The sequence below is a fragment of the Phaseolus vulgaris genome, chromosome 8 (assembly GCF_051622355.1).
Source record: "Phaseolus vulgaris cultivar YP4 chromosome 8, ASM5162235v1, whole genome shotgun sequence".
Classification (NCBI taxonomy): domain Eukaryota; kingdom Viridiplantae; phylum Streptophyta; class Magnoliopsida; order Fabales; family Fabaceae; genus Phaseolus; species Phaseolus vulgaris.
The window spans coordinates 22935736-22950810 of NC_143505.1; the positions used below are offsets into that span (position 1 = coordinate 22935736).

General features: G+C 35.8%; 1 pseudogene; it reads right to left on the reverse strand.

Annotated features, from left to right (window-relative positions):
* Positions 1 to 7073: 7073 nt before the first annotated feature.
* Positions 7074 to 13976, reverse strand: LOC150025521 (uncharacterized; annotated as a pseudogene).
* Between the last annotated feature and the right edge of the window lie 1099 nt (positions 13977 to 15075).

The following is a 15075-nucleotide window of genomic DNA, read 5'->3' on the forward strand; positions in this document are numbered from 1 at the left end:
TTGATTCACCTCAAGAACCTGCAAAAGACAGAACGGCGCCGCTGCAGCCGATCGCGCTCCGACGCTCAAGTCAGCGACTGAACCACCAAAGTACTAAGAGGAAAGCTAAGAACTTCAGGAACCGTGCAATGTTCTCTCTCAGCGTACTCAAGTTCTCGCAAGCGTAAAAGAAGTATTCTAAAACGCGCGTACCTCAGAAGTTCGTTAGAATCTCTTATATACCTGTGCACTTTCTCTCTCCTGATGGTTACACATCTGAACATGTGGCTCGCATCCAGATGTACACGTGTCATCATCTGGAGCATCCTCTGCTTGAGCGTCACTTCTTACTCTTCAGGCTTATTCGACTAAGTTATCCATGCAAGGAGTAACTCAGTGTATAGCTGCCTTGGAGCGCGATCTCTTCTGTGTGGCGAGTACGGGTGTCATCATACACACCTTCCCTGTGGTCTCGCCGGCCGCCATCATGATCTACTTCACTTGCTTCATCGTGCATGCTCGGGTAAGCTGTTCCCCGACCTCAACCTCTGGCTAGCTAGGGAATGACCATCTGACGACTTCATCCTCTGCTTCGAAAGCCTGGAACAAGCTTTCCTGATCCTTCGGCGATGTCCTCCTTTCGGCGATCTCTGATCACTTGGTCGTCTGGGTTCGCATCCGGCGACTACATCACAAACCTGGTGACCGTCGGTTTAGGTATGCTAGAGATCGGAGCACGCCAACTTAACGACTGGCGACTACACGAGCCCCCCGACTTCCTTCCCTTCTGCCAGCCAGGTGTCCCGTTCAACACGCCTATATTATAGCTTGCTGCCACGTTATCACTTCCGACTACTTGGGCGGTACAATAAGATTATTTGATATGCATTTTAGTAGTTTTGACCCTGGTCGATTTTAAGATGTAATTGGTCTTGGAAGAAAGACCACTACAAGAAAAAATGCTTTTAGAAACTAATTTTTTGGTTTCTAAAATGATAAAATTAGTCACTAACTTGATTAGAAACTAATTTAGAAACTAACAGTCTTAAATGGCTAAAATCATGGTCGCTAATTTTAGATACCAATTTAGTAACATTAAATAAAAACCAATTTAGTAACCAAATATATAAAAACTAATTTAGTGACCAAATGTGTAGAAACTAATTTAGTGACCAAATATGTAGAAACTAATTTAGTGACCAAATATATCGAAACTAATTTAGTGACCAATTATATAAAAACCAAATTAACAACCAATTTTATTTAAACCAATTTAGTGACCAAAATATATAGAAACTCATTTAGTGACCAAATATATAAATACCAAAAAATGGTCACTATATTGATCTCTAAATAATATAATTTATTATAAAATATAATTTTATTATTTTTATTATTTTATTATTTATTTATTTATTTATTTTATTATTATTTATTTATTTATCAAGTATAAAAATCAATACATTTGACATATTTTAAGATCGTATGTACATCATATAGATAACAAGGTTTGGTGAAAATAACTTTTCAAATAGCTATTCTAACTCTCCTTCATATGCTTCCTTCCATGCTCCTCAACACCACCGAACCTACAGCTAAGATAAAAAAATTACACAGCTACACCTACTATCATACCCACTCTTACTTTATCTACCATCTACCATCTATGGTTTTAGTTCCTCACAGTGAGGCAAAAAAGATTGGCATAGGTGGGATAAAACTGCATAAAAAACAGAACAAAAGGACTTCAAAGCATATGAGAGTGACACATATTATAATTCTGCAGCACCAACTATGATGTCATTAACAACTTATAACAGTTATTTCTATTGTTAGAAGTAATTCTATGCAATGTAGAAGCTAAGAGTTGCTGCTAATCATTACAAATGATTCAAACAAGGCGCTTGAAAAGTAAAAAGCTTAATCTATCTTTTTTTGTGTGAACTTTATTCCATGAAGAGCTAGTGCTTAGTGGTGTACTATGTGAGCTTTTAATGCTAGCTATAACAATAATCATCTACCTGTCAAAAAATATAAAATAAATTTTATTAGCAAGATTGAAATTTAAAAATATATATAGAATAGTGTAACAAAATTACCTTGATAAGGACTGAGTGGTTGACTGGGTGGTTGTGCTTCATCCTCATCTTGAGTTTCCTCAAAACTTGGTAGCATTGATTGACTATTAATGTTATCCATCAATTGTCGAATCATTGCATTGCTTTTCTCAAAAAGTTGCTCAATATTTAAAATTTTGATTCGAAGCTCATCTCTTTCTTTCTTAACTACTTCCATATCTCTTTTAAGTTCATCAAGCTCTTGACTTTGTATCCACCCATTTGAGGAAGAAAATGAGCCAAGGTAGTAAGGCCTACCTCCAATAACAGTAGATTCCATTCCAAGACCATATATCCTCCCATTCTTGGTTCCAGCTACATCACACCAAACATCTAACTCATTTGGAGGGGGAATTCTTTGTGCAGATGCACTTTGTGTTAAGTCTTCAAGTTTACATGTAAATTCTGCCTATTAACATCAATAGAATATTCATACCAATAGAATATTGATCAAGAAAACAAACAGATATTATTTCATGAATGATTTCTCAGTCTATTTGAAGTAATTAAAAAGAAATTAGTTGGAAAATTTTCATTAATATGCAGGTAAACAATAACAATGACCTGTAATTATTCTATAATGTGCAAACCACCTACATTTAGCCCTGAAATACATGTTTTTTTTTATCCAAACTCGATGTCTCTATAGAAGTTGCACTTTGAACTATTAATTTGATTAATTTAACACCAAACTACACAGAGTCTTAGAAGTTAATTCAGTTCCTAAGTGTTTGAGTAAATGTAAACTAACAAAACAGGCATGTAGATGTAGGGCTACTATGCAATATATACTCACATTTGACATCCTTCAGGTGAAGGTATTGAAAAATATTCATACATGTGTGTGTATTATATATAATAGGGATACTTATTAGGTAAAATTGTCTGAAAAAGTTACTATAATATACGATACTCAAAGCTTGAAGCCATGTGTTTCACATTTAATATATAAGAATTTAATATACTGAAAGGATATGTGAAATTAGTAACATAAATTTTACTTGAAACCTATTCAGACATGGATTGATACTGAAATCAGATTTCTAATAGAACCTTATTCAATATTATTTTTCTATTTTAAATTTGTAAAATAGAAATTAGTCTCACAAGTGAATTCTATTTTAAGGAGTTTTGCTGCTGTTGGAGTAGATCCTGCAATCACTGAACTATCTTTCTTTTATTCTCTCTCTCACACACACACAAACAAATTCTCCTTCTAAGAAAATCAAATTAGATTTTTAATAAGTTGTCATTGCTTTCAGGCTATTAAACTCTATAAAAATAAAATAAAAATGTTTGTAATTTAGGTACTTGAATGTTTTCCTTGTGTTATGCTTTATTGAATATCTAAGACATTCTAAAGTTGATACTAAAATTGATTTTAAGTTACTCTTACAATACAAAACTTTTGTATGGAACAAATGAGCTTCAATGCAATCCCTACCATAACAGTGTACTTTGAGGTGGATTTGGTAAGGTTTTATGTGTGTGTCAGCAATTCCCCTCTTTCTCTTTGGCACCAAAGAAGCAATTGCCAGTGTTGCCTAGTTTTCACTTTCAAATAAAGTGGATGCCATACAAATGCAATTTCAAACTCCAACTTACTTAACTATTAAAATAAAAGGTTGAAATGTTCAGTAATTGTTTCCTACTTCACTAATTGGTGCATGAAAGAGATGTTTGTGAAAAATAACACAACATTTTTCTCAACCTGTAGCAGTATTAGAAAACTACTTGTAGTGGGTTTAGATTTTGATTTTATGGTACTATCATGCAATTACCTTTCTATTGATTGTTAGATAATGCACTCAGAGTAAGAAAACTCACTCTTAAGCAATGTTTCAAAAAATAACGTTGTTTATGCTCTCACATAGTTTAATTTTAAGCTTGTAAAAAGTTACTGGTATATTGAATTGATTTTGCTACTTCAACTAAAAAGAATTGAAGATTCCATCTACTTATTTGGGTGTTAACATGAGGTTCAAATGCTCATAGTGCATATATCTGAGAAAAGGTAGCTGAAATCTGCAAAACAAAAGTTTACTTCAGACTTTCTAAAGACTTCTTTGGCATCTTGGAAGACAATATTTTTGTTTTCTCTCCAATTTTTATTTACAGTGTTATATTTCTCCTCAAAATTCAATTGGTGATTTGAGAATACAATCATCAAATTTTCATGTGTCTATCTAAAGTCTTATCTGTTCTCAAAGTCACACTAGATCTTGTAGCTGCTTACTAATTGATTTCACAGTTTTATTGGTTTTAAAGTTGGAAATTCCTTGAGTAAGGGACAACGTGGCAGGTGGATGTTGTTTGTTGATCATCTTTCTCTCTCTTTCTATCTTTCTTTCTATTACACACACTCTCACAGTGACTCAGCCAGAAATATTCATGTTCTTTTTCTGCTTTGTTTTTGTACTTAAATTTGTATATGCTGTGATGGGAACTTCTAGAGAGATAGCAATTGGTCTCGTGGCAGCGGCAGTGGTTTCTAGACAGATATGTATTTAAACACACAGCAACAATAAACTAACAATAACTTTAACATTGAAAATGAAAAAACAAAAATTATAACAAAACAACTAAACTAAAAGGTAATAGTTCATTACATTTACTTGTCCTGATTTTTTATCCACCCAAGAGTTGTCCTTACGTCGTTGGTGCGTGCGAAAAAACAATTCTAATATAGTGGGAGGAATTCCATTCATCTTTCTCTAAAAAAATAAAATTCACACATTTCCCATATTATATATATATATATATATATATATATTGAGATGTTATAAAAAGAAAATAGTTAGAAAACAAATTACCATATTATATTTATGCTAAGATGTGCTAATAGAGCCACATGTGTGACGAGACCCTCCAAAACCTCCACATCCAGAGACTTTATTTATTTTCCCAATCGTGCTTTTCTTTTGCAATTCTTCTGATGCTCATTGCTGACATATTATATCCCATGTACTATCTCCAATCCAGTTTGGCTTAATCTTTCTATGTCGAGTCTTATTTAGATTATTTTTCATGATTACAGCACCTCGCATTTCAAAATTCTTTCTTGTCCACCTATGATCCGGTGGACAAATCAAAAACTTCTTCTACATTAATAAAGAAACAAAGTTAATTATATGTAAGACTAACATAGATAATAAAATTAAACTAGATAATTAAACAAAGTTAATTATATGAAATCAACCAAAAACTCTCCAAACCACAAGTCTCTTGTTCTAATTGGTATCTTCTTCCAAGATGGCCATGGATTGATATAATGACTTTTGAAGATATTTCCAATCCCATTAGTTGCAGGGCGTGAAGGTAAGAATCTGCAAAATGACATGTAAATTATCATAATTCCACAATTTATTATTAATTTGGTTGTTCTAAGAGTAATGATTACATTAATATACATACCCTTGCCCATCAAGTTTTAAAACTGACTTGACATAATTGCCATGTGACTCTGATGCAGCAAAAGTTTCATTTGATGTAGAATTAGTTTCATCTGGTGTTGAATTAATTTCATTTGATGTTGAATTAGCTGCAAACTGAGATGTTCTGAATGATTGATTAACATTTGGTTTTGAATTTGAATTAGAAGCTCCTAGTGCCAAAGGTTGAGTTGCAAACTAAGGTGTTTTGAATGATTGATTAACATTTGGTTTTGAATTTGAACTAAAAGCTCCTAGTGCCAAAGGTTGAGCTGCAGGCTGAGATGTTCTGAATGATGAATCAATGGATGAGAAAGCAATTGGTCGAGAAGCACAAGTGATTTGTGAAGGACGTCTTGAATGTTGTTTGGTCGAATGTTAAGAAAAAGTAACTTCTTTACCATGATTTTTGTTTGACATCTGCTATAATAATAAAACAAATTAGAAAATTGTTGAAATCAATAAAAAATAATAGAAAAAAATAGAACACAAATACAAATGAAACCTCACCTTTACAGTATCATAAAGAAAGTGATTTACTCATCACTATTACCATTAAAGTAATCATCAAGTCTATATTGATTTAAGATTTCATCATCTTTAGAATCATACTAAAATTCACTTTCAAAAAACCTTCTTCTTCCTCTTCTTCCTCTTCTATTTGCTTACTTTCTTTCGAATTCTCAACAACTCTCATGTCTAGTTCATCTATTTCCTCATACTCGTCTTCATCCATCAAATGACCAAGTAGCTCCTCATTTGTTGTGATATTAACGTTAGTTGTTGACTCTTGATAAGCAACCTCTAATGTATATCGATCATCCACTGTACATCTTGGTTTGGTTTTAATAACCACCCACCAATCGACCTTTTCTTTTATTTTTTTTGGATAAGGTACATAATATACTTGAATTACATTTGTTGCAAATATGGAAGGATCAAAATTTGAATATCTTCTTTGACAATGAACCTCCACAATGTCATATTGGGGTTGAACTTTTATACCATGATTAATGGTATTATCAAACCACTCACAGTTAAATACCACTAATTGTTTGGTTAGTTCTCCTGAGTATTCTACTTGCATAATCTCTTTGATAATACCATAATAGTATTTTTCATTATCATCCTTCACACAAACTCCACAATTGATTATTTTCTTACTAATACTCCATTCTTTCGTGTGAAACTGGAAACCATTGACAAATTATATGGGCCAAGTATGAACCTTTTTTTGGGGACCCCATGCCAAGTGATGCAAATGTTGATTTTGTACTAAGTTATTTCTATCATGAACCTATAAATAACAATCCCAAAATCATTATTTTTCATAATTAATAAAACTATTCAGAAGAAAAGTGTATAATACTTACATATGTTCGAAACCAAAATGGAAATTCGGATGCAATTCTCCCATCAATATCAGGTCTACTTATATTTGGAATAGATGCCTCCAAATATTGCACAAAGTGTCTGTAATTGTATACATTCTTATATACATTAAAACTATTAAAAAATAAATAAATGAGATATAAAATTAAAATACTTACTCAATATATGGTTGAACTTCCTCACAATTAAGCAGGACATGCAAATGCACAGTAGCTAATTCTTTCTCATTCAAATAATGACTCTTACAAGTTCCTCCTGGACGACCAACATGATTGAAAATTGATAAAGTTCTTTGGCTCGTGTCATTTTGACCTCCAAAATCATTTCGACCAACTTTAGTTCTCATTGATTGGACATGTGACTCAAAATAATATGAACAAAAATGAGAAGTCTCCAAGCTTAAGTACGCCTCACAAATAGAACCCTCTACATGGGATTTGTTTTTAACCATTCGTTTCAACATATTCAAGTACCTATACAAAAGCATATTGTTAACTACTAAACTTATAAGTAACATATACAATTGTGTACATTAAATGAACTAAACAATTACCTCTCAAATGGATACATCCAGCGGTATTGAACAGGACCTCCCACTCTAGCTTCATAAGGTAGATGAATAGGTAGATGCTCCATGGAATTGAAAAATCCAAGAGGAAATATTTGTTCCAACTTACATGCCGTAATGATGATTTTTTTCCATTAATAACAAACCATCCACTCTCAAAATTGTTGAGCACAAATCCTTAAAAAACTTACTTAATTTAGCTATAGGATTCCACACCTGATGGGGAAGTGCACGAAAAGCAATAGGTAATAACATCTCCATTAACACATGACAATCATGACTTTTCATTCCAAACAACTTCCTCTGATTTAGGTTTACACATCTATGCAAATTTGAGGCATACCCATCTGGCATTTTCAACTCACTAATCCATTTGTAAACAATATTTTTTTGTTCATTGGACAAAACAAACTTTTCTTTAGGCTTTAAGACTTTTCCACTAGGTTGAACTTGTAGTTCTAGTTCAAGTCCATTCTCGCCTTAACATTATCTTTGGTCTTATTTTTTATATCCATCACTGTGTTGAAGACATTATCAAACACATTTTTCTCTACATGCATTACATCAAGATTATGTCTTATCAAATTGGTTTTCCAATAAGGCAACTCCCAAAAGATGCTTTGTTTTGTCCAATTATGAGACCCACCATGTTCATCACAAATACAAGGACTAACTTAAGTTGTTTTTGGGAAAAAACAAACTTGTTCCCACAATTCATTCCCAGTCAAAAATTTTGGAGGTTGAGACTTTTCAATTCGATTTTTATAAAATGCATCCTCATTTTTTCTTAATGAATGGTCCATAGGCAAAAATTGACGATGAGAATCAAACCAAGAAATTTTCCCACCTCTTTTCAATCTAAAAGCCTTTGATTGGTTCATACAGTATGGACATGCTAATCTCCCTTATATACTCTAACCCGACAACATTGCATATGCAGGAAAATCATTAATAGTCCATATTAATGTAGCTTTCATCATAAAATTTTGTTTTCTTGAAATATCATATGTCAACACTCCATTCCATAATTGTTTTAACTCATCAATCAATGGTTGCAAATACACATCAATTTTACCTTTTGGACTATGTGGCCCAGGGATAATTAATGTCAAAAACATAAAAGGAGTAGTCATGCATAATTCTGGAGGAAGATTGTAAGGGGGTGATAATTACTGGCCAACAAGAATAAGGTGGAGTCGAATTATTAAAAGGTGAAAAACCATCAGAACATAAAGCTAACCTTACATTTCTTGGTTCAGATGCAAATTCAGGATCCATTTTATCAAAATGTTTCCAAGCTTCACCATCAGATGGATGACACAACACCCCAGGTTCTCGTCTATTTTCATGATGCCACCTCATATGTGGAGCAGAACTCATGGAGGCATATAATCTCTTAAGCCTAGGAATGAGAGGTAAATAATGCATTCTTTTAACAGGAACCTCTATGTATTTATCTCTACCAACACCTCGTATCTGAAAACGTGGTTTGTGACAAAATCTATATTCTTTTAACTTCATTTATTCATCAGTGTAAAATAACATACAACCATCAACACAACAATCAATTTTTTTTGCAGTTAAACCAAGTTTTGAGACTAACTTTTTGGCCCTATAGAAATCTTTAGGAATAAGATTACCAATAGGATGTGTCTCTTTCATAAGGGCTAATGTTTGATCACAAGATCTTTGAGACATGTTCCCCTCTGATTTAATTGTCAAAAATCTAAAAGCAAAAGATAATTCGGTGTGATTATTACATCCGGGCCATAATGGTTTTTGGGCTGCATTTAATAGTTCGTAAAACCTTTGGGCTTCTATGTTTGGAGTCTCATTCATACTTGGAGAGTCATCCATTTCTTGATCATGATCTATTTCATACTCTAGACCAGCAACATCATAAACCATTTCTTCCTATGTACTGAAAATCTCAAGACTAGTATCTATGTATATGTTTGGGTCACTTTCTCCATGACATGTCCAATACCAATATTCAGAAATGAATCCTTTCTTATAAAGATGAACTTTAACTTCTTCAAAGTGGAAGAACCTTAGATTTTTGCACTTAGAACAAGGACATCTTATTTTTCCATTTGACAAATTTGTTTTTTCACATGCATAGGACACAAATTCATCTACTCCTTTTCAAAATGAATATTTATATCCCCTTCTATCAGACATAAATCTATCATACATCCAACTTCAATTTTGACGAATATCCAGAATATGTCGTATAACACAATGCATCATTCAACTATAAAACAAAGTCTTATAATCTATCATTATTTAATTTATTTGAGAACAATAAAATATTCCCTAAACTATGAACATACAATGACTAAAATAAAAAATGTCTAACCTTTTTTTCGTCGGAAGAACAGGAGAAACTTGCAGCCCCACAAGTACTAGTCTTGAACTAAAAGAATTCAACCTATTTACTCACCTACCACACACATATTAATACACATATTAGCTACGTAGACATTCAACAAAAAAGTTTCATATATAAAGCCTATGAATAAATATAAGACTTCTAAACAAATCCATCTCAACACATAGAAGAAATTAGGTTATCTTGAGTGGTTCTTGTTTAATTTTCAGCTTCATGCAGATGGTAGTGCTAAACAAATCCTATTCTTCAAAAGGATTGATAACAAAGAGGATATCCAATTAAAATCCTAAATCCAATAAGTAGAAAGGAAACTCATAAAAAAAAATAGGTTATCCCAAGTCATAAAACGTTCTAATCTTATGACTTTTAATACTCAGTCATTCAATATTATATGTAACAATGTTATAGGTCTGGAACTAGACCACATTCGATCTCGCAAATTAAATAATGCTAGAAGATACTCATTATGTGGCGTCAAAGATTGGAATAGAAACATCATATGTATTGTTTATAAAATCAAAAAGTGTGTGCAAGATTATAAGGCCAATTTCATACAAATGGATATCTTATTAATGTGTTCAAGATGCATAAATTTAAGAGTGATGGAGACTTTTGTGAATAAATTAATGGATTGATTTGCATTTTATACCACACAACAGGGAATACTCTATTCCAAAAAAAAAAAAAACTAACACTATTATCTTATAAGGAATCTATACATAGATTAAAAAAACTATCAAATGTGTTATCAGTTGATAGTTGAGAAGTTATAAATTAAGTATTTACGCAATCACTAGATGAGAAGATTAAAAAGAATTTCCAAGTTTTGGATTTCTGAAATGGTAACAATTAAAAAATGTGTAGGAGGATCATTCAAAGAGTCTTTGGGATTGAAAATCAAATGTTGAAACTCCACATTGGAATATAATTGTTAAATTTGAGACAAGGAGAAGCATCCTACTTTACTCTACTCTACTGCAATGACCTAAAATCTATAAGGATGAGCAAGCCCAAAAAATAAAAAACAGAGTAAGAATAAAGCACGAAATGAGACAAGGAGAAGCATACTACTTTATTGTCGTCGTGCATTGTTGTTGCGGGATGCGCTGCTGTCGCGTGTTGCTGTCGCAGGATGCACTGCCGTCGCGCGTTGCTTTTGTGAATAAATTAATGGATTGATTTGCATTTTATACCACACAACAAAGAATACTCTATTCCAAAAAAAAAAACTAACACTATTATCTTATAAGGAATCTATACATAGATTAAAAAAACTATCAACTGATATAAAACTAACACTATTATCTTATAAGGAATCTATAAATAGATTAAAAAAACTATCAACTGTGTTATCAGTTGATAGTTGAGAAGTTATAAATTAAGTATTTACGCGATCACTGGATGAGAAGATTAAAAAGAATTGCCAAGTTTTGGATTTCTGAAATGGTAATAATTAAAAAAATGTGTAGGAGGACCATTCAAAGAGTCTATGGGATTGAAAATCAAATGTTGAAACTCCACATTGGAATATAATTGTTAAATTTGAGACAAGGAGAAGCATCCTACTCTACTCTACTGCAATGACCTAAAATCTATAAGGATGAGCAAGCACAAAAAATAAAAAACAGAGTAAGAATAAAGCATGAAATGAGAAAAGGAGAAGCATACTACTATGTTGTCGTTGTGCGTTGCTGTCGCGGGATGCGCTGCAGTCTCGTGTTGCTGTCGCAGGATGCGATTCCGTTGCACGTTGTTGTCGCAGGATGCGCTACCGTCGCGCGTTGCTGTCGCAGGATGTGCTGCCGTCACGGGTGCTTTGTTGTCGCGGGTGAGTCGCCGCCGGGGAGCGTCGCCGGCGGCGGTTGGAGAGTGTGTTGTGGAGATTGAGAGATGAGAAGAAAAGGCTAAAGAGAAAGATAGATTAATTTTATCTCCCTGCAACCAATTTGCCCAAATTAAAAAAAAAAATTTACCTACCTGCAACCAATTTGCTAAAATTAAAAAAATTAAAAAAATAATTAATTTTATAAAATTTAATTACTCTAAAATTAGTATCTAAATTTAAATAGTAGTGACTAAAAATTTAAGTATCTAATTATGTGATGATTAGAAACTAAAAAATTAGTTTTTAATTTTATTATTTTCATAAACAAAAAAATAGTTTCTAAAATAGATTAAAAGTGACTTAAAAATTGGTTTCCAATTACATCTTAACAAAGAGACTAAAAAATGGTCTATAATTTTATTTTATTTTATTTATCTATTATTAGCTACCAAAAATATAGTATCTAATTTTATTATAATTTTTATTAATAATAGATACCATTTTAGTAACTAATAATTTTTAGTTTATAAAATGGTATCTAAATTAGTTACTATAGAAAAAAAAATTTCTAAATTAGTTGTCATTTAATCATTTTCTTGTAGTGGACGATTCTTTTAAATGTGTCTTGGTAAGCTTCGTCGCTCTTTTATGCTCAAGGTTGGGGTTGTGAGCCTCCTGGTCCTAGTCCGATTTAAGGTGTGGCCAATCTTAGAAGAAAGACGATTTTCTTAAGTATGTCACAAATAAGTCTTTTCACTCTATTAGGCTCAATGTTGGGGTTGTGAGCCATCCTCACCCTAGTCGGTTTTAAGGCGTGCCTAGTCTTGGAAGAAAGACAATTTTCTTTGTATGTCTCGATAAACCTTGTTACTCTTTTAGGCTCAAGGTTGGGGGGTTGTGAGGTGTTTTGTTCCGAGTCGGCTTTAGGGCATGTTTCTTAGTGGGATGAAAGGCTCGGTTGGAAAATCTTCATAAAGGTCCACATTCATTTCCAACAAGATTTTCGGGAATTAATCAAAATTTGTGGGATCCTCGTTAATTGCATTAGACATATTTGTTTCTGCATTATTATCTTGATTTGCACATATCCAATTGTACCGTCCCGTCATCGGGCGTTGACCGAAGGTCAGAGTCAACGCATGATGGGGGCCCTTCGAGGGACCCAAGGAAGAGAAGTTAGTAGGTCGACCTCTCGAGTCATCGCCAATAGGAGGCATCGCCCAAGTGAGGCGTCGCCCAAAGTGAGGCGTCGCCCAAAGAGAAGCATCGCCCGAGGGAGAGAGGCGTCGCCGAAGAGGCTTCGGGCCTCAAATGTCCAGAACAGTAGTAAGGAGAAGAGAAAGGCGGCTTCAAGGCCGCAAGTCTAGCACCAGAAGGGGATGCCCTAACTCATGAAGTATCTACGCCACTGCTGGGAGACCCTGGAACAGATACGACCCGTGAGAGGGCCACAACCAGGGGAGAACCACGTGCATGGTACGAGAGAAGGGTAGATATACCCCAGGGCAAGTAACCAGTGATTGAGGCACATGAGTTGGCACCCAGAACATCAACCCACGAGCCAGAAGCACTTCGCAGGAAATAGGGCCCACACGATAGAATAACCCTAAGTTGGGTGACGGCGCTGTGGGACCCTCCACATTGAATAAACGATCAAGTAAAAGGGATGCGTGGCAAGGCACACGTGCTCATTAAAGGTTTCGGTGAAAGTTTGCCAAGGTACGCGTTAATTCAGTTAAGATTCGAATGTTCCAAGGAATGTTTTTATACGCTTTCAATGCGCTTTAAAGATTATAGGTGTATAAAAAGGGACCTTGGGGCATTTGAAAAGGGACCGAGTTTTTAACCTAGATTAACACAGTTACACAGAGGAGAAAAACCCTAGTTGTCTTTGCGGCACACTCACTGTGGGCACAAGGCAATTAGGGCAACACCATTCTAGCTCTCAGATTTTAGTGACTTAGCACAGTTTCTTCGACCACCTCCCAAGGGTGTGTCACTTTGATGTTTCTCGCTAGCTGACTTGATCGTCGGAGTGAAAACGGCCGCGAGGGCGCCCCTTTGTTCACTTCTTTCAGGTACTCACAGACGGAGCAAGACGAAGGTGCCCTAGCTCGCGAGGACAGGCCACGCGCAAAGACGATCCCGGTCAGCCGGACGGAACATTTGGCGTCCACCGTGGGGCCGATATAAAACATCAGCCCCACCACACACGTTTTTTAGTTCCAGTTCCCAAAACCCGGATAAGTTGAGAAAGTTTCCAAAAAGCCATGACCACCAGACCTCCGCGCTCCAGGAGCGAAGAGATGACCATGCAACAACTTGTGGGCATGGTGCAAGGGCTGCAAGAAGCAATGGCAGCCTCAAGAGCAGATCAGGAACGCATGCAGACGGATCTCACAGCCTCTCTGTCGAGAAAGGAGGAGCTCCACCGTACCAACGAGGAGCTACGTCGCGATCGGCACGATGTAGACGAGCCTGAGACTGCCTCCCCACTTAGGGAATTCACCACACCGTTCTCACAAGCGATCTTAGGAGCAGCAATCCCCAACACGTTCACAGGGCCCAAGGTGACCTTTACAGGAAAGGAGGATTCTGAGGCACACCTCGCGGCGTTCCACACACAGATGATGTTGGTCGGAGGCTCTGACGCCGTAAAATGCAAGCTCTTTATGAGCACTTTAACCGAAATGGCCCTGGATTGGTTCGTCAGCCTTCTAGAGGGTCACATCACGTCCTTTGCTCAACTCTCACGACTATTTAGAGAGCAGTACTTAGCCAATAGGGCCCCAGCCCCGGTCTCGTACGACCTTTTCGACGTGAAACAATTCCAAGGGGAGACCCTGAAGGAGTACATAAGCCGCTTTGGAGCACAAGTGGTGAAGGTGGGTACTACCGATGAACCCATGATTGTATACGCATTCAGGAAGGGAGTGCGACCTAGGTCTTTTGGTAAGTCGCTTAACTGCAGGCTTCCCAAGACTTTTGCTGAAGTAAGGCGACGAGCGTTGGAGCACATTACCTCAGAGGGCGAGACATACGAGAAGTGCATACCTGCTGCACCTGCACGACCGAGGGTGCAGATACGCACGCAACCCGCTAGGGTCCACGAAGCTGCCACCGAGAGACGGAACCCAGACAGAAAGCGCACCTACGAGGCGAGGAGGGCCCCGCCAAGGACCCGAACTGAAGGAAGGAGAGAGGGGGGTAGACCGCTGAGGCACAACTTTGTGGTGGAGCTCAAAGATCTCATTGTTGTGCCCAACATAGCAGACAGGTTGAGGCCACCAGCGAAGTCTGACAAAATTCTGGGGCCCCACAAGGAGTCGTGGTGCGAATTCCACGAAGCATTTGGACATTATATTAACAAC